Raw genomic sequence first — 18,085 nt, 5'->3', positions numbered from 1 at the left:
CCTGTACAGGAGGGTGACACCGGTGCTGGGCTCTGAATCCTGTACAGGAGGGTGACACGGGTGCTGGGCTCTGAATCCTGTACAGGAGGGTGACACGGGTGCTGGGCTCTGAATCCTGTACAGGAGGGTGACACGGGTGCTGGGCTCTGAATCCTGTACAGGAGGGTGACACGGGTGCTGGGCTCTGAATCCTGTACAGGAGGGTGACACAGGTGCTGGGCTCTGAATCCTGTACAGGAGGGTGACACGGGTGCTGGGCTCTGAATCCTGTACAGGAGGGTGACACAGGTGCTGGGCTCTGAATCCTGTACAGGAGGGTGACACAGGTGCTGGGCTCTGAATCCTGTACAGGAGGGTGACACGGGTGCTGGGCTCTGAATCCTGTACAGGAGGGTGACACGGGTGCTGGGCTCTGAATCCTGTACAGGAGGGTGACACGGGTGCTGGGCTCTGAATCCTGTACAGGAGGGTGACACGGGTGCTGGGCTCTGAATCCTGTACAGGAGGGTGACACGGGTGCTGGGCTCTGAATCCTGTACAGGAGGGTGACACGGGTGCTGGGCTCTGAATCCTGTACAGGAGGGTGACACGGGTGCTGGGCTCTGAATCCTGTACAGGAGGGTGACACAGGTGCTGGGCTCTGAATCCTGTACAGGAGGGTGACACGGGTGCTGGGCTCTGAATCCTGTACAGGAGGGTGACACGGGTGCTGGGCTCTGAATCCTGTACAGGAGGGTGACACCGGTGCTGGGCTCTGAATCCTGTACAGGAGGGTGACACGGGTGCTGGGCTCTGAATCCTGTACAGGAGGGTGACACGGGTGCTGGGCTCTGAATCCTGTACAGGAGGGTGACACGGGTGCTGGGCTCTGAATCCTGTACAGGAGGGTGACACAGGTGCCGGGCTCTGAATCCTGTACAGGAGGGTGACACGGGTGCTGGGCTCTGAATCCTGTACAGGAGGGTGACACAGGTGCTGGGCTCTGAATCCTGTACAGGAGGGTGACACGGGTGCTGGGCTCTGAATCCTGTACAGGAGGGTGACACAGGTGCTGGGCTCTGAATCCTGTACAGGAGGGTGACACGGGTGCTGGGCTCTGATCCTGTACAGGAGGGTGACACAGGGAGCAGCGCGAGGAGGCAGCCTCCTTCCCTCACTAGCTCCCAGACTCGTCCCCCTGTGAAGCGATCCTACTGCACACAGACCTAGAGATGATGTGTTGGCAGCGCTCATCTCAGCACCGGAATCCTCTCCTCCTCCTCACTGTGAGAGCCTGAGAAATCGGGGGATCATTATCCCCGTCACCACGTCCCTGCCAGAGGGAGGCTGCTACCAACCTGCAGAACGCACAGGACAATATCCACCAATCTGACCGATACAGAGAGATCGGCGAAATCCGCCCCAAACCATGCTAAAGAACCTGCCAACGGGTTGCTGAATCCGCGGGGGCATTGGCAATAATAATAATAATCAAAAATCCGCGGCCCAAAGGACCAAATAATTTTGAGATGTATCCGCGGAAATTCGCGGACCAAAGGACCCATCTGATCTGCCGTGGATTCAAATTGGCCCCCAAAAAATTCACCCGTCACTACTTACACACAACTTGCAGAGTATGAAAGGGTTCGCATGACATGTATCAAACGTTAAAAGCACAGAAACTATGTAGCAATGGTCTCACACTCAGTCCTTAAGGGCCACCACCAGGCCAGCTTTTATGGATATCCCTGCTTCAGCACAGGTGGCTCAATCAGTGGCTGAAGCAGGGATATCCATAAAAGCTGGCCTTTGAAGACTGAGTTTGAGACCCCTGCCATAGAGTATTGAGTATGACGTATTGGTTTCCTAATGTTGCTACATGCATAGCACACTACATGTAATATGCTCTGAATCCGTGGACAGCATATAAAGTACAGCACCGCCTCCTCTCCAGCTGGTCCGTGTTGGGCTTGTTTGGTCTGAAAGATGCTTGCTGGTCACTTTAGCATTAGGCGGGGATGCTGTGCAGTAAATCCGTTGGCATGATTGTACTCAGCCAGATGAAGGAGCGAGATACCGCAACCACTGTTTCTTTGATGTCACGCTAAATGCGACCTTTGATATTGTCCAAGACGTCCGCTGCTTCTTTGTCGTTTCTTCCCTGGCAGTCGTGGTTCGGAAGATAAGGTTATTTGGCGTTTCCTGTTCTCAGTACTGCTGCTGAAATGATCCCAGAGGACTATGGGAAAGAGCTTTGGGCGTTTCTAATGAAGTCTTGTCATAAAGTGGCACTGCACTGGTGTCAGGCGTGGGATAGGAAACGCAGCCCTTTATCACTGCCCGCTTGCTGCCACAATTTACTAGGCCTGTCTCTTCTCACGTCTCCGTTAATATACCCTCTGCAGTCTGCGGAGGGGCAAGACAGGCCAAAGCCAATACTCCCTCTGCATTACCCTGAGCTGGGAGCGAGAGAGAAAACAAAAATGGAGTCCCATGCAGGTGATAAATTGTTTTTAAAGTGGGAAAGACCACTTTTTGAGACACTGTACTGGGTAGATGTGACTATCCCCCAGGCACCCTACAATTAGATTGTCAGCTGTTCGTGGGTTAGAGATTCATCAATTGTGCTGTAAAAATCTATGTCCCGGCAACACTGCATCAGAATGCATTACTTGTATTACAATATGATAGGAATCAAGTTTTGATCGCAACAGGGAAGACATTTGATATTTTATCTCTGCAAGGAAAACACGGACCATGTCAGACGGTGCCACAAAGTCTCATCTTATTGTAACGTCGTGGCAAAACAGTTATCAGAAAGCAGGCATTTGTCTAACCTTTCTCTCTCTCCCCCCGTCATCTCGCTGAAGGTGTGAGACACACAGATAAACGGGTTTCTCATGCTGCCTGCGACACAGAATCTTAATCAGGAGCCCAGAGGCTGCGTCCATTAGCTTTCAAACTGTATTTAATACACTGGGAAGCAGTCTTCCTTGTGCATGGGAAGATCTGCTTCAGCACAGGTGGCTTAGTTCCTGCTTCAGCACAGGTGGCTTAGTTACACCCTGTTGCAGCACAGGTGGCTCAATCAGAGGCTCAGTCAAAGATTGAGCCGCCTGTGCTAAAGCTGGGATACCCTGAAAACCTGACCTGTTGGTAGGGAGGGCTTGAGGACTGGATTTGAACTCCCCCTGGAATAGCCCTCCCCCCCCAATGTTTATAAGGATCTTGCACCTCTCTATTTTCGTTGATCTCTCAAGCCAGTGATCTCACGGGCTCCGTTTGCCTGGATTTGCACAGAGATACTCAGCATTATCATACGATGCGGGGGGGGGAAGGTAGGGAAAGAACATGGTGTTTCCCCGCAGTATGATGCTTCGCCCATCCCTCTGGCAGCCAAAGCGTTAATACACGACTGTTTTGTGGGTGCTTAACACTTTGCGCTCCCCAGCGTCACAAGGGTTGAAGTCGCCCCCGCGAAACCTTTGCAGGGATGTCGTGTATTCCCGAATCTTGCCATTCCCCTCCCCCCCCCCCCCCGTGGATACGGGAGGATAATAACATCCTTACCGGTGAAAATAACTGGCACTATTTGGTAGGAGTCGCCAGCAATAGATGTGCCATATTAGTGGTACCTGGTGCACACGGCGCAGGGAACGGCTTTTAGGGCCGTAGTTTGCAGCGATACTAACATTTATAGTCCCTGGCTCAGCGTATCGCCGGCTGTTTATATGGGAGCAGTAAAATAATTCATTGCACATCGCACTGAGGTTATTGCACGCGCGGCGGGCTAAAATAGTGCCTCGTTCTGGCGCTGCGGCGGGTTATCTTCTGTGTGTCAAATGGTCTGAGGTTTACACCGAAAGGTGCAGCACTGATCGTGAGCAAAGTGCAGTCACACAGCGGCACTGATAGTGAACACAGCGCAGTCACACAGCGAGTCACACAGCGGGACTGATAGTGAACACAACGCAGTCACACAGCGGGACTGATAGTGAGCACAGCGCAGTAACACAGGCACTGATAGTGAGCACCGTGCAGTAACACAGCGGCACTGATAGTGAGCACACCGCAGTAACACAGGCACTGATAGTGAGCACAGCGCAGTCACACAGCGGGACTGATAGTGAGCACAGCGCCGTAACACAGGCACTGATAGTGAGCACAGCGCAGTCACACAGCGGGACTGATAGTGAGCACAGCGCTGTAACACAGGCACTGATAGTGAGCACAGCGCAGTAATACTGCGGCACTGATAGTAAGCAGAGCGCAGTAACACAGCGGCACTGATAGTGAGCACAGCGCAGTCACACAGCGGCACTGATAGTGAGCACAGAGCAGTAATACTGCGGCACTGATAGTAAGCAGAGCGCAGTAACACAGCGGCACTGATAGTGAGCACAGCGCAGTCACACAGGCACTGATAGTGAGCACAGCGCAGTAACACAGGCACTGATAGTGAGCACAGCGCAGTCACACAGCGGCACTGATAGTGAGCACAGCGCAGTCAAACAGCGGCACTGATAGTGAGCACAGCACAGTAACACAGGCACTGATAGTGAGCACAGCGCAGTAACCCAGCGGCACTGATAGTGAGCACAGAGCAGTAACAAAGCACTGATAGTGAGCACAGCGCAGTAACACAGCAGCACTGATAGTGAGCACAGCGCAGTCACACAGCGGCACTGATAGTGAGCACAGCGCAGTAATACAGCGGCACTGATAGTGAGCACAGCGCAGTAACAAAGCACTGATAGTGAGCACAGCGCAGTAACACAGGACTGATAGTGAGCACAGCGCAGTAACACAGCGTCAACAATAGTGAGCACAGCGCAGTAATACAGCGGCATTGATAGTGAGCACAGCGCAGTCACAGCGGCACTGATAGTGAGCACAGCGCAGTCACAGCGGCACTGATAGTGAGCACAGCGCAGTCACAGCGGCACTGATAGTGAGCACAGCGCAGTCACACAGCGGCACTGATAGTGAGCACAGCGCAGTAACACAGCGTCAACGATAGTGAGCACAACGCAGTGACACAGCGGCACTGATAGTGAGCACAACGCAGTCACACAGGCACTGATAGTGAGCACAGCGCAGTAACACAGCGGCACTGATAGTGAGCACAGCGCAGTCACACAGCGGCACTGATAGTGAGCACAGCGCAGTAACACAGCGTCAACGATAGTGAGCACAGCGCAGTCACATCAGCGGCACTGATAGTGAGCACAGCGCAGTAACAGCGGCATTGATAGTGAGCACAGCGCAGTAACACAGCGGCACTGATAGTGAGCACAGCGCAGTAACACAGCGGCACTGATAGTGAGCACAGCGCAGTAACACAGCGGCACTGATAGTGAGCACAGCGCAGTCACACAGCGGCACTGATAGTGAGCACAGCGCAGTCACACAGGCACTGATAGTGAGCACAGCGCAGTCACACAGGCACTGATAGTGAGCACAGCGCAGTAACACAGCGGCACTGATAGTGAGCACAGCGCAGTAACACAGCGGCACTGATAGTGAGCACTGCGCAGTAACACAGCGGCACTGATAGTGAGCACAGCGCAGTCACACAGCGGCACTGATAGTGAGCATAGCGCTGTCACACAGCGGCACTGATAGTGAGCACAGCGCAGTAACACAGCGGCACTGATAGTGAGCACAGCGCAGTCACATCAGCACTGATAGTGAGCACAGCGCAGTCACAGCGGCACTGATAGTGAGCACAGCGCAGTAACACAGCGGCACTGATAGTGAGCACAGCGCAGTCACATCAGCACTGATAGTGAGCACAGCGCAGTCACAGCGGCACTGATAGTGAGCACAGCGCAGTAACACAGCGGCACTGATAGTGAGCACAGCGCAGTCACACAGGCACTGATAGTGAGCACAGCGCAGTAACACAGCGGCACTGATAGTTAGCACAACGCAGTAACACAGCGGCACTGATAGTGAGCACAGCGCAGTAACACAGCGGCACTGATAGTGAACACAGCGCAGAAAACACAGCGGCACTGATAGTGAGCACAGCGCAGTCACACAGCGGCACTGATAGTGAGCACAGCGCAGTCACACAGGCACTGATAGTGAGCACAGCGCAGTCACACAGGCACTGATAGTGAGCACAGCACAGTAACACAGCGGCACTGATAGTGAGCACAGCGCAGTCACACAGGCACTGATAGTGAGCACAGCGCAGTAACACAGGCACTGATAGTGAGCACAGCGCAGTCACACAGGCACTGATAGTGAGCACAGCGCAGTAACACAGCGGCACTGATAGTGAGCACAGCGCAGTCACACAGGCACTGATAGTGAGCACAGCGCAGTAACACAGCGGCACTGATAGTGAGCACAGCGCAGTCACACAGCGGCACTGATAGTGAGCACAGCGCAGTCACACAGCGGCACTGATAGTGAGCACAGCGCAGTAACACAGCGGCACTGATAGTGAGCACAGCGCAGTCACACAGGCACTGATAGTGAGCACAGCGCAGTAACACAGCGGCACTGATAGTGAGCACAGCGCAGTCACACAGTGGCACTGATAGTGAGCACAGCGCAGTCACACAGGCACTGATAGTGAGCACAGCGCAGTAACACAGCGGCACTGATAGTGAGCACAGCGCAGTCACACAGCGGCACTGATAGTGAGCACAGCGCAGTCACACAGCGGCACTGATAGTGAGCACAGTGCAGTAACACAGCGGCACTGATAGTGAGCACAGCGCAGTCACACAGGCACTGATAGTGAGCACAGCGCAGTAACACAGCGGCACTGATAGTGAACACACCGCAGTAACACAGCGGCACTGATAGTGAGCACAGCGCAGTCACACAGGCACTGATAGTGAGCACACCGCAGTAACACAGCGGCACTGATAGTGAGCACAGCGCAGTAACACAGCGGCACTGATAGTGAGCACAGCGCAGTAACACAGCGGCACTGATAGTGAGCACAGCGCAGTCACACAGGCACTGATAGTGAGCACAGCGCAGTAACACAGCGGCACTGATAGTGAGCACAGCGCAGTAACACAGCGGCACTGATAGTGAGCACAGCGCAGTAACACAGGCACTGATAGTGAGCACAGCGCAGTAACACAGCGGCACTGATAGTGAGCACACCGCAGTAACACAGCGGCACTGATAGTGAGCACAGCGCAGTAACACAGGCACTGATAGTGAGCACACCGCAGTAACACAGCGGCACTGATAGTGAGCACACCGCAGTAACACAGCGGCACTGATAGTGAGCACAGCGCTGTCACACAGCGGCACTGATAGTGAGCACAGCGCAGTAACACAGCGGCACTGATAGTGAGCACAGCGCAGTAACACAGGCACTGATAGTGAGCACAGCGCTGTCACACAGCAGCACTGATAGTGAGCACAGCGCAGTAACACAGCGGCACTGATAGTGAGCACAGCGCAGTAACACAGCGGCACTGATAGTGAGCACACCGCAGTAACACAGCGGCACTGATAGTGAGCACACCGCAGTAACACAGGCACTGATAGTGAGCACAGCGCAGTAACACAGCGGCACTGATAGTGAGCACAGCGCAGTCACACAGGCACTGATAGTGAGCACAGCGCAGTCACACAGCGGCACTGATAGTGAGCACAGCGCAGTCACACAGCGGCACTGATAGTGAGCACAGCGCAGTAACACAGCGGCACTGATAGTGAGCACACCGCAGTAACACAGCGGCACTGATAGTGAGCACAGCGCAGTCACACAGCGGCACTGATAGTGAGCACACTGCAGTAACACAGCGGCACTGATAGTGAGCACAGCGCAGTCACACAGCGGCACTGATAGTGAGCACAGCGCAGTCACACAGCGGCACTGATAGTGAGCACAGCGCAGTCACACAGCGGCACTGATAGTGAGCACAGCGCAGTAACACAGCGGCACTGATAGTGAGCACAGCACAGTAACACAGCGGCACTGATAGTGAGCACAGCGCAGTCACACAGGCACTGATAGTGAGTACACCGCAGTAACACAGCGGCACTGATAGTGAGCACAGCGCAGTCACACAGCGGTACTGATAGTGAGCACAGCACAGTCACACAGCGGCACTGATAGTGAGCACAGCGCAGTCACACAGCGGGACTGATAGTGAGCACAGCGCCGTAACACAGCGGCACTGATAGTGAGCACAGCGCAGTAACACTGATAGTGAGCACAGCGCAGTAACACAGCGGCACTGATAGTGAGCACACCGCTGTAACACAGCGGCACTGATAGTGAGCACAGCGCTGTCACACAGCAGCACTGATAGTGAGCACAGCGCAGTAACACAGCGGCACTGATAGTGAGCACAGCGCAGTCACACAGCAGCACTGATAGTGAGCACAGCGCAGTCACACAGCGGCACTGATAGTGAGCACAGCGCAGTCACACAGCGGCACTGATAGTGAGCACAGCGCAGTCACACAGCGGCACTGATAGTGAGCACAGCGCAGTCACACAGCGGCACTGATAGTGAGCACAGCGCCGTAACACAGCGGCACTGATAGTAAGCACAGCGCAGTCACACATCGGCACTGATAGTGAGCACAGCGCAGTCACACAGCGGCACTGATAGTGAGCACAGCGCAGTCACACAGCGGCACTGATAGTGAGCACAGCGCAGTAACACAGCGGCACTGATAGTGAGCACAGCGCAGTCACACAGCAGCACTGATAGTGAGCACAGCGCAGTCACACAGCGGCACTGATAGTGAGCACAGCGCAGTCACACAGCGGCACTGATAGTGAGCACAGCGCAGTCACACAGCGGCACTGATAGTGAGCACAGCGCAGTCACACAGCGGCACTGATAGGGAGCACAGCGCCGTAACACAGCGGCACTGATAGTGAGCACAGCGCAGTCACACATCGGCACTGATAGTGAGCACAGCGCAGTCACACATCGGCACTGATAGTGAGCACAGCGCTGTCACACAGGCACTGATAGTGAGCACAGCGCAGTCACACAGCGGCACTGATAGTGAGCACAGCGCAGTCACACAGCGGCACTGATAGTGAGCACAGCGCAGTCACACAGCGGCACTGATAGTGAGCACAGCGCAGTCACACAGCGGCACTGATAGTGAGCACAGTGCCGTAACACAGCGGCACTGATAGTGAGCACAGCGCAGTCACACAGGCACTGATAGTGAGCACAGCGCAGTAACACAGTGGCACTGATAGTGAGCACAGCGCAGTCACACAGGCACTGATAGTGAGCACAGCGCAGTAACACAGCGGCACTGATAGTGAGCACAGCGCAGTAACACAGCGGCACTGATAGTGAGCACAGCGCAGTAACACAGCGGCACTGATAGTGAGCACAGCGCAGTCACACAGCGGCACTGATAGTGAGCACAGCGCAGTCACACAGCGGCACTGATAGTGAGCACAGCGCAGTCACACAGCGGCACGGATAGTGAGCACAGCGCAGTAACACAGGCACTGATAGTGAGCACAGCGCAGTCACACAGCGGCACTGATAGTGAGCACAGCGCAGTCACACAGCGGCACTGATAGTGAGCACAGCGCAGTCACACAGCGGCACTGATAGTGAGCACAGCGCCGTAACACAGCGGCACTGATAGTGAGCACAGCGCAGTCACACAGCGGCACTGATAGTGAGCACAGCGCAGTCACACAGTCACAATCTAATATATGCTTCTTGAGGCTATGAAAGGTGAGTCTGCACCAACAGTTTGTCTCTCCACTTCAAAGGTCAGCGACAACCCCTTTCCCTGCTCTGGGGTCTGCAGCACGTTGCAATGCCTCGCAGGCTGCTCTGGGGGTCTGCAGCACGTTGCAATGCCTCGCAGGCTGCTCTGGGGTCTGCAGCACGTTGCAATGCCTCGCAGGCTGCTCTGGGGTCTGCAGCACGTTGCAATGCCTCGCAGGCTGCTCTGGGGGTCTGCAGTACGTTGCAATGCCTCGCAGGCTGCTCTGGGGGTCTGCATCACGTTGCAATGCCTCGCAGGCTGCTCTGGGGGTCTGCAGCACGTTGCAATGCCTCGCAGGCTGCTCTGGGGGTCTGCAGCACGTTGCAATGCCTCGCAGGCTGCTCTGGGGTCTGCAGCACGTTGCAATGCCTCGCAGGCTGCTCTGGGGGTCTGCAGCACGTTGCAATGCCTCGCAGGCTGCTCTGGGGGTCTGCAGCACGTTGCAATGCCTCGCAGGCTGCTCTGGGGGTCTGCAGTACGTTGCAATGCCTCGCAGGCTGCTCTGGGGGTCTGCAGCACGTTGCAATGCCTCGCAGGCTGCTCTGGGGGTCTGCAGCACGTTGCAATGCCTCGCAGGCTGCTCTGGGGGTCTGCAGCACGTTGCAATGCCTCGCAGGCTGCTCTGGGGTCTGCAGCACGTTGCAATGCCTCGCAGGCTGCTCTGGGGGTCTGCAGCACGTTGCAATGCCTCGCAGGCTGCTCTGGGGGTCTGCAGCACGTTGCAATGCCTCGCAGGCTGCTCTGGGGTCTGCAGCACGTTGCAATGCCTCGCAGGCTGCTCTGGGGTCTGCAGCACGTTGCAATGCCTCTCAGGCTGCTCTGGGGTCTGCAGCACGTTGCAATGCCTCGCAGGCTGCTCTGGGGGTCTGCAGCACGTTGCAATGCCTCGCAGGCTGGTCTGGGGGTCTGCAGCACGTTGCAATGCCTCGCAGGCTGCTCTGGGGGTCTGCAGCACGTTGCAATGCCCCGCAGGCTGCTCTGGGGTCTGCAGCACGTTGCAATGCCTCGCAGGCTGCTCTGGGGGTCTGCAGCACGTTGCAATGTCCCGCAGGCTGCTCTGGGGTCTGCAGCACGTTGCAATGCCTCGCAGGCTGGTCTGGGGGTCTGCAGCACGTTGCAATGCCTCGCAGGCTGCTCTGGGGTCTGCAGCACGTTGCAATGCCTCGCAGGCTGCTCTGGGGTCTGCAGCACGTTGCAATGCCTCGCAGGCTGCTCTGGGGTCTGCAGCACGTTGCAATGCCTCGCAGGCTGCTCTGGGGGTCTGCAGCACGTTGCAATGCCTCGCAGGCTGGTCTGGGGGTCTGCAGCACGTTGCAATGCCTCGCAGGCTGCTCTGGGGTCTGCAGTACGTTGCAATGCCCCGCAGGCTGCTCTGGGGTCTGCAGCACGTTGCAATGCCTCGCAGGCTGCTCTGGGGTCTGCAGCACGTTGCAATGCCTCGCAGGCTGCTCTGGGGTCTGCAGCACGTTGCAATGCCTCGCAGGCTGCTCTGGGGGTCTGCAGCACGTTGCAATGCCCCGCAGGCTGCTCTGGGGGTCTGCAGCACGTTGCAATGCCCCGCAGGCTGCTCTGGGGGTCTGCAGCACGTTGCAATGCCCCGCAGGCTGCTCTGGGGTCTGCAGCACGTTGCAATGCCCCGCAGGCTGCTCTGACTCAGAGGGGTTTCACCCTTCCATTTCTCTAGCTCCGTTTAATGACATGGCCCTATACACTGAGACAGCTGCCTCTGGGAGAGAAGAGACACTAAACAGACCCCCCTCGCTCCTCGTTAAAGTGTGAAGCGATAAGGCAAAGGTGGGGCAGTTCTGGGGGGAAATAACGGCGCCGCCAGGTATCAAAGAAAACCGTCCCAATGAAAACAAAAAGGTTTTCCCCTGATATATCTTCTGCCCCTGAATAGTGCCACGTTCGCCCCGATACTTAGACCCCACTGCACGTGTGTGTACATACCAGTGCAAATGTGTGTACATACCAGTGCACGTGTGTGTACATACCAGTGCACATGTGTGTATACATGTGTGTGTATACATGTGGGTCCCACGTTTTACTCATTTCTAGAAGTAGGGCGTGGGTAGAAGGCGTAATGGGAGGAGTTTTGCTCATACATTTCTGCGTCTCTTTTTTATTTTACCATTTCGAGCGGGGGTGGGCAACTGCAGTACTCAAGTGCCCCCCCTCCTCCCAACAGGTCAGGTGTTAAGGATATCCCAGCTTCAGCACAGAGGCCTGAACAGTCGAAGACTGACAATTGAGCCACCTGTGCTGAAGCAAGGACTGACTGAGCTGCCTGTGCTGAAGCATGGACTGATTGAGCCGTCTGTGCTGAAGCAGGGATATCCTTCAAACCTGACCTTTTGGGGGGCAGGGGGGGCTTGAGGAATGGAGTTGAGCGCCCCTGATTTAGACCAACAAGATAAATTGCCTAAAATACTTGCGTCAGAGGCAGGAACATCAATACTCCCATGTGGTATATTAATCCGCACGTTGTTATGACAGCTCGCATGGTATACAGCAGGTCTCCTGCCTGCTCGTTTAGTCCGCGTTACCCCGAGAGCTCGCGGGCTGCTGATTTCTGCGGCTCGCCGGCAATTTCAGTGTCTGATCTGCGTGCGTCGGCCTCAAATAAAAGAAACTTGTTTATCAAGTTTTCAGCCTTCTGACACTAATCTCCCGGGCGCACGGCGTCGGGCGCCCGCTCCGTGCAAGACACAGCGGGAAAAACCGACAGCGAGGGACCGAATGCTCAATTAGTGGCAGTACAGATCGTGTCAAGAACCGTGGCCCTCCTCCTGCTGCGTGCTGTGCGTGTAACACTGACGCACCGATGGAGGGAGATTACCAGATGTATATTCTAAATGACCCTTCCATAGTTCCCCTGTATCCTGCTCTTGTTTAGATTGTGGTTGTTAGTGCTTGAAGTCCCCATGCTAACACACAAACAATGTCCCTCTATAACAGGGGAGGCCAACTCCTGTCCTCAAGGGCCGCCAACAGGACAGGTTTTAAGGATATCCCTGCTTCAGCACAGGTAGCTCAATCAGTGGCTCGGTGGCCAGTTCCAGTCCTCAAGGGCCACCAACAGGGGAGGTTTTAAGGATATCTCTGCTTCAACTGAGCCACTGATTGATCCACCTGTGCTGAAGCAGGGACTGATTGAGCCACCTGTGTTGAAGCAGGGATATCCTTAAAACCTGACCCGTTGGTGGCCCTTGAGGACTGGAGTTGGCTACTCCTGCTCTATAACATGCAGTTATAGGGGGAGCAAATATTAACTCCTTCAGGTATGTACTAAAATAACAATACACGACGAAGCCGAGCCCCACTGTCGTAGCGGACACACAAAGGGGAGCCACTTAGGGACAGCAAGACTGTCTGCAAATGAATGAGACATCGCAGTGGTTAGTGTCGCACACCGTAACCACTGAAGTGCACGAGGGCAGCAAACATGGGAAAGTTATGGCAATGGACAATGAGTAGCCTGTGTCCTGCACATCCAGCTGTTTAAGGGTTAATCCCGCAAACAAAGGGTGAGCACAGGAAAGAACACTGGGCCAATCCCTTCATGGGTGATAAGTTACCAGTCGCGATGGCAGTGAGTGGGTTAATCTGATGGGAGGGGGGCGGACCTATAGAGAAATCAAGCACAATACCTTAAGAAACTCCAGTACTCAAGCCCCCCCCCCCCCAACAGGTCAGGTTTTCAGGATTTCAGGATATCCCAGCTTCAGAACAAGTGGCTTAATCAGAGGCTCAGGCGAAGGCTGAGCCTCTGATTGAGCAACCTGTGCTGAAGCAGGGATATCCTGAAAACCTGACCTGTTGTGGGGGGAGGGGGGAGAGGGGGCGCTTGAGGACTAGAGTTGAAGGGAGACGAGAGAGAAGATATATATATATATATAAAAAAAATAAAAAAATATATACAGGCATACCCCGCATTAACGTACGCAATGGGACCGGAGCATGTATGTAAAGCGAAAATGTACTTAAAGTGAAGCACTACCTTTTTCCCACTTATCGATGCATGTACTGTACTGCAATCGTCATATACATGCATAACTGATGTAAATAACCCATTTGTAACAGGCTCTATAGTCTCCCCGCTTGCGCACACCTTCGGTACAGGTAGGGAGCCGGTATTGCTGTTCAGGACGTGCTGACTGGCGCATGCGTGAGCTGCCGTTTGCCTATTGAGCGAGATGTACTTACTCGCGAGTGTACTTAAAGTGAGTGTACTTAAACCGGGGTATGCCTGTATATATTATTTTATATTTATATATATATATATATATATATATATATATATATATATATATATATATATATATATATATACATACATACATACACACACACATATCTCAAGGACACATTAATGCACATAAGGGACACGCCACAAATCTAGAACTCCCGTCTCCCCCCAATAATGAGATTTGTAGCTCTTATCCCATCAGGCAGCCATCCCACTCTGCCCTTCCAATGCAAACCTCAGGGGCACAGGCTCACGTCGCAGCAGCAGCAGAGAGATACTGGGGACACATACCTGCTTTCTATTAAAGAGGCCCCAGGGACAGCTACAGCCCTGGGACAGAGACGCCCACTTCCCTCCTCGCTACACCACAGAGACATCAGGAGAAGCATTGTTACAAATCTGGGCACAATGACAACAGGGGAACAATGTCAGACTCCACAAAACGCGCCAGGGACACACAGAACGCGTCCGCAGCGGCTAACTTTCAATCCGTGACTCTACCTGCACTACGGAGCGTGCCGCAAAACCGACGCGGTTCAACTGCCATCTATATTGTCATACATACATACATACATACATACATACATATATACATAGCTGGACCGCCGGTACAAGCGCTACAATTAACAAGGGACAGCCAGTAACTGCAATCCCCCCTCCGAGCAGCTTAACAATACTGCAAGATATTCTCCAGACCCCGAAACGGGGCCCCCTTGCCTCTGACAGTCCAAACAATGCTCAGGAAAAAAGAGCAATCTTCCAGGGAATGTTATTCTGCCAAACCCCGCAGCTGCTGCAGCAAGTCACGCAGCGTGTGTCCTGCTAAGTGGGCACAATTGTGATCCTCACACTGTTACAGCGGGGTAACCTGACACGCAGGGGCTATTTATCAGTCACCCAGCGAGAAAAACGGCACCAGATTTATTTATTCATAACAAAAAAATGACCAGGAAGTACTACATGGAGAGTTACCTCTCGTTTTCAAGTATGTCCTGGGATATACTTCCCGATGGACGAAGAATCCCAGATAGAAAACAGTATTATGGTCAAAACCACAAGGGAATACATGGGAAATAACACAGGGGGAGGCTGGAGATTGTGCAGGGGATGTAAAATAAACATTAAAGGGATAAGTTGCGTTGGTCTCCTGCAAACTTCTGCGTACGTTTTCGTGCGCAGCTGGTGGAGGGGGTTGATGTATCAAACTTTCACCGAGGAGATAACGACGCTTAAAAGCCACAGTGCAACTTTTTTGTTTAATTTCTGTAAAAAAAAAATTCTGGCACAATTGCGTTTTTTTTGGCATTTGCGCCATCTTCAGAATCTTAGGCCCCTCATCTAATATGCTGGGAGAAAGTCTTGCCCCCGTACGGGAGAAGAGGTCCTTCCGTTCAAACGCATGGGGCTAACATCTTCTCCAGCGCAAGGAATCGGCATCGCAACGCGGTGTGAGCGAGTTGGCCGTACGGTGTCTTACGGAAAAGCAGAGCTTAGTTAATATGGGCCATCGTAAAGCCTAATAAAAACGTACAATCCGGCAGCAAAGAGGTTAAACCAGCATATTTCCGTTCAGGGGAAAAGAAATGACCTCCTACAAAATAAAAGCGTGCTGCGTTGTATAATGGTATAGAGTACACTTCCAGCACCTAATGCTAATCTCCTTGGAGGACATCTAACTAGATATACATCTAACTAGAAGCAGCACACAGCCCCCCCTGGCAGAGCGGTTCCTTTCGTGTGGTACTGTACTGACCCTATACTGAAACTATCATATAATAACCCACTTGGCAATCCTGCCCCAGAGCTATTTAGAAGAGGGTGTGGGGCAATAGGCAGTGACAGGGAGCAGTCATCATTGCAGGGGATTCAATTATAGTTTAGGGTGTCTGTTGTTTTAACCCTGTCACAGGGAAGGCATTGCTCTGGCAGGGGAAGGATAAGGGGGTGCAGTTTTAGGGGAGCACAAGCCCCCAGCTCTCCCTGGTTTTGTCCCATTACACCGTTTCAAGTCCAACCATCATCTGTGAAAGCCGCCTGACATCCTCGGCATTGCTCCATATTGATACATGTTGATACTCCACCAGCTCTGGTCTGCTGCTCACAGAAGACACACGCATGCATTGCTGTGCTGCTCGCAGGGAGAGAGGGGGTTTAAAAGCCGTCACAATCAGGAGACGCTCTGCAGGGTGAGCTGGAGACCAGGGCAAGATTAATATTTCTTAGTGATAAACCTCCTGCTGCTCTCTCACCCGCACCCAACTGCCCAAGGCAACAAAACAATCATGCTTATAAAAAGCAGCGGTACTGCGGGTTAATGCACTAAAGCATGGGGTTTCAACTCCAGTTCTCAAGAACCCCCCCTCTCCCCAACAGGTCAGGTTTTCAGGATATCCCTGCTTCAGCACAGGTGGGTCAATCAGTGGCTCAGTCGGAGACTGAGCCACTGATTGAGCCACCTGTGTTGAAGCAGGGCTATCCGTAACTCCTGATCCGTTGGGGGCCCTTGAAGGCTGGAGTTGGCCAGTCAACTAGTGAGCCAGTGATTGAGCCACCTCTGCTGAAGCAGGGATATCCTGAAAACCTGACCTGTTGGGGGGGGGGGGGATCTTGAGGACTGGAGTTGCAAACCCCCTCCACTAAAACATCACCTTTTTAACCCAGTCAATGTAGTATACAGCAAGAGCAACAAAGAAACGCCAGGGCAGCAAACTGCTGACCCGCAAGGCTTACAATCGAAACAGTTTGTTATTTGGTCTTCCGTCTCCCCATTGTACTGCGCTGCAGCCTATGTTGGCGCCATAGCAGCATTGTCTGAGCCGCACTGGCAAAGCATCCCAGAATGTTAAGAGGAAGAATCTAGCAGCCCCTTTCAACCCCCACTGACAGGACAGAGACCATCGCCTTACCTCTAGGACCAGTACACCAAGAGTCTCCTCCCGAAGGAAGGCAGAGGGGGGGTCAGCTGGGGAAAAACGAGAAGTTGCCAGGTGGGGAGGGGTACCGTGCATGCCCCCCGATTCCTGGGCTGCGGAGTTGTAATAATCCCGATGTGGAGCGAAGGCTGATCCGTGTGTCTAAACTGAAGGCAGAGGAAAAACAAGAAGTGCATGCCAAGAACCCGTAACTCTGCGCCTGCCCACCATCCCTCCCTGAACATCCAGCACCAATAACATCCACTGCCTCTCCCACTGCTCTCACTGCTCCTCCTCTCTCTCCTGGCTCTCTCTCTCTCTATGTCCCTGGCTCTCAGAGCCTGGATCTCTCCTGCTGAATTAGCTGTCTGCTCCTCTGCCTCCCTGGAGATGTCCCCTCCCTGCCCCCTTACCTTATACCTTTAATTCCTGCACCTTCTTCAATGCCGGTGTTACCGCCCCAGAAAGGGGTTAGGGCATCAAGAGTAACCCGCGGCTGCGCCGTGCTCTCTTGTGCTCTGGCACATCTCTTTCCTCCCTGCACACAGCCCCCGATACCGTCACCCCTATCTGTGCCCCTAGTCACGCAAGGGTGCGAAACTCCAGTCTTCAAGGGCCACCAACAAGTCAGGTTTTCAGGATATCCCTGCTTCAGCACAGGTGACTCAGTCTGCGACCCTTGAGAGACTGGTGTTGCCCACCCCTGCCCTAGTGCCACCGCTGTGCTCTGTCCTTTTACCAGTTCCTAGCCCCAGGTGCCATAACTGTTACATTTCCACTGGCGCAGCGTCCTATAACCCATGTTGAGCACTCGGATTTGTACTATCATAGTGTGCTGTTTATTTATTAATAACATGTTTTACCAGGAATAATACCAGGAATAATACCAGGAATAATACCAGGAATAATACATGGAGCGTTACCTCTCGTTTTCAAGCCACAGGACACAGGTTACGTTGATGATGTGACCCTCTGTAGGATCTCTGCAATATCACTAGCACACGCACCTGTCCTCTTCTTGTACCAGTATTATTAATATCACACCCTTTAACCCCTTTGCTGCAGGGAGACCCCCTGCATTGTCCCTAGCACATGGCTCTGTCCTATCGCACTGATCTTACCTTTTAACCCAGGGGTGGGCAACTCCAGTCCTCAAGGGCCTCCGACAATCCAGGTTTTCCGGATATCCCTGCTTCAGCACAGG

The 18,085-nt window shown here is 53.7% G+C and overlaps 1 protein-coding gene across 2 annotated transcripts in view; it reads right to left on the bottom strand.

Annotated features, from left to right (window-relative positions):
* Nucleotides 1-17,084, bottom strand: part of SEMA6C (semaphorin 6C) — a 163,798-nt gene extending 146,714 nt beyond the window's left edge. The window contains exon 1 of one of the 2 annotated variants that reach the window (XM_075607766.1): nt 16,876-17,084. The gene's annotated coding sequence lies outside the window, so the exon portion shown is untranslated. The remainder of the gene's footprint in view (nt 1-16,875) is intronic. The other variant, XM_075607768.1, reaches the window with a different exon arrangement.
* Between the last annotated feature and the right edge of the window lie 1,001 nt (nt 17,085-18,085).

Source organism: Ascaphus truei, chromosome 7, assembly GCF_040206685.1.
Source record: "Ascaphus truei isolate aAscTru1 chromosome 7, aAscTru1.hap1, whole genome shotgun sequence".
Taxonomy (NCBI): domain Eukaryota; kingdom Metazoa; phylum Chordata; class Amphibia; order Anura; family Ascaphidae; genus Ascaphus; species Ascaphus truei.
This window is presented reverse-complemented; position numbering and strand designations above follow the sequence as displayed.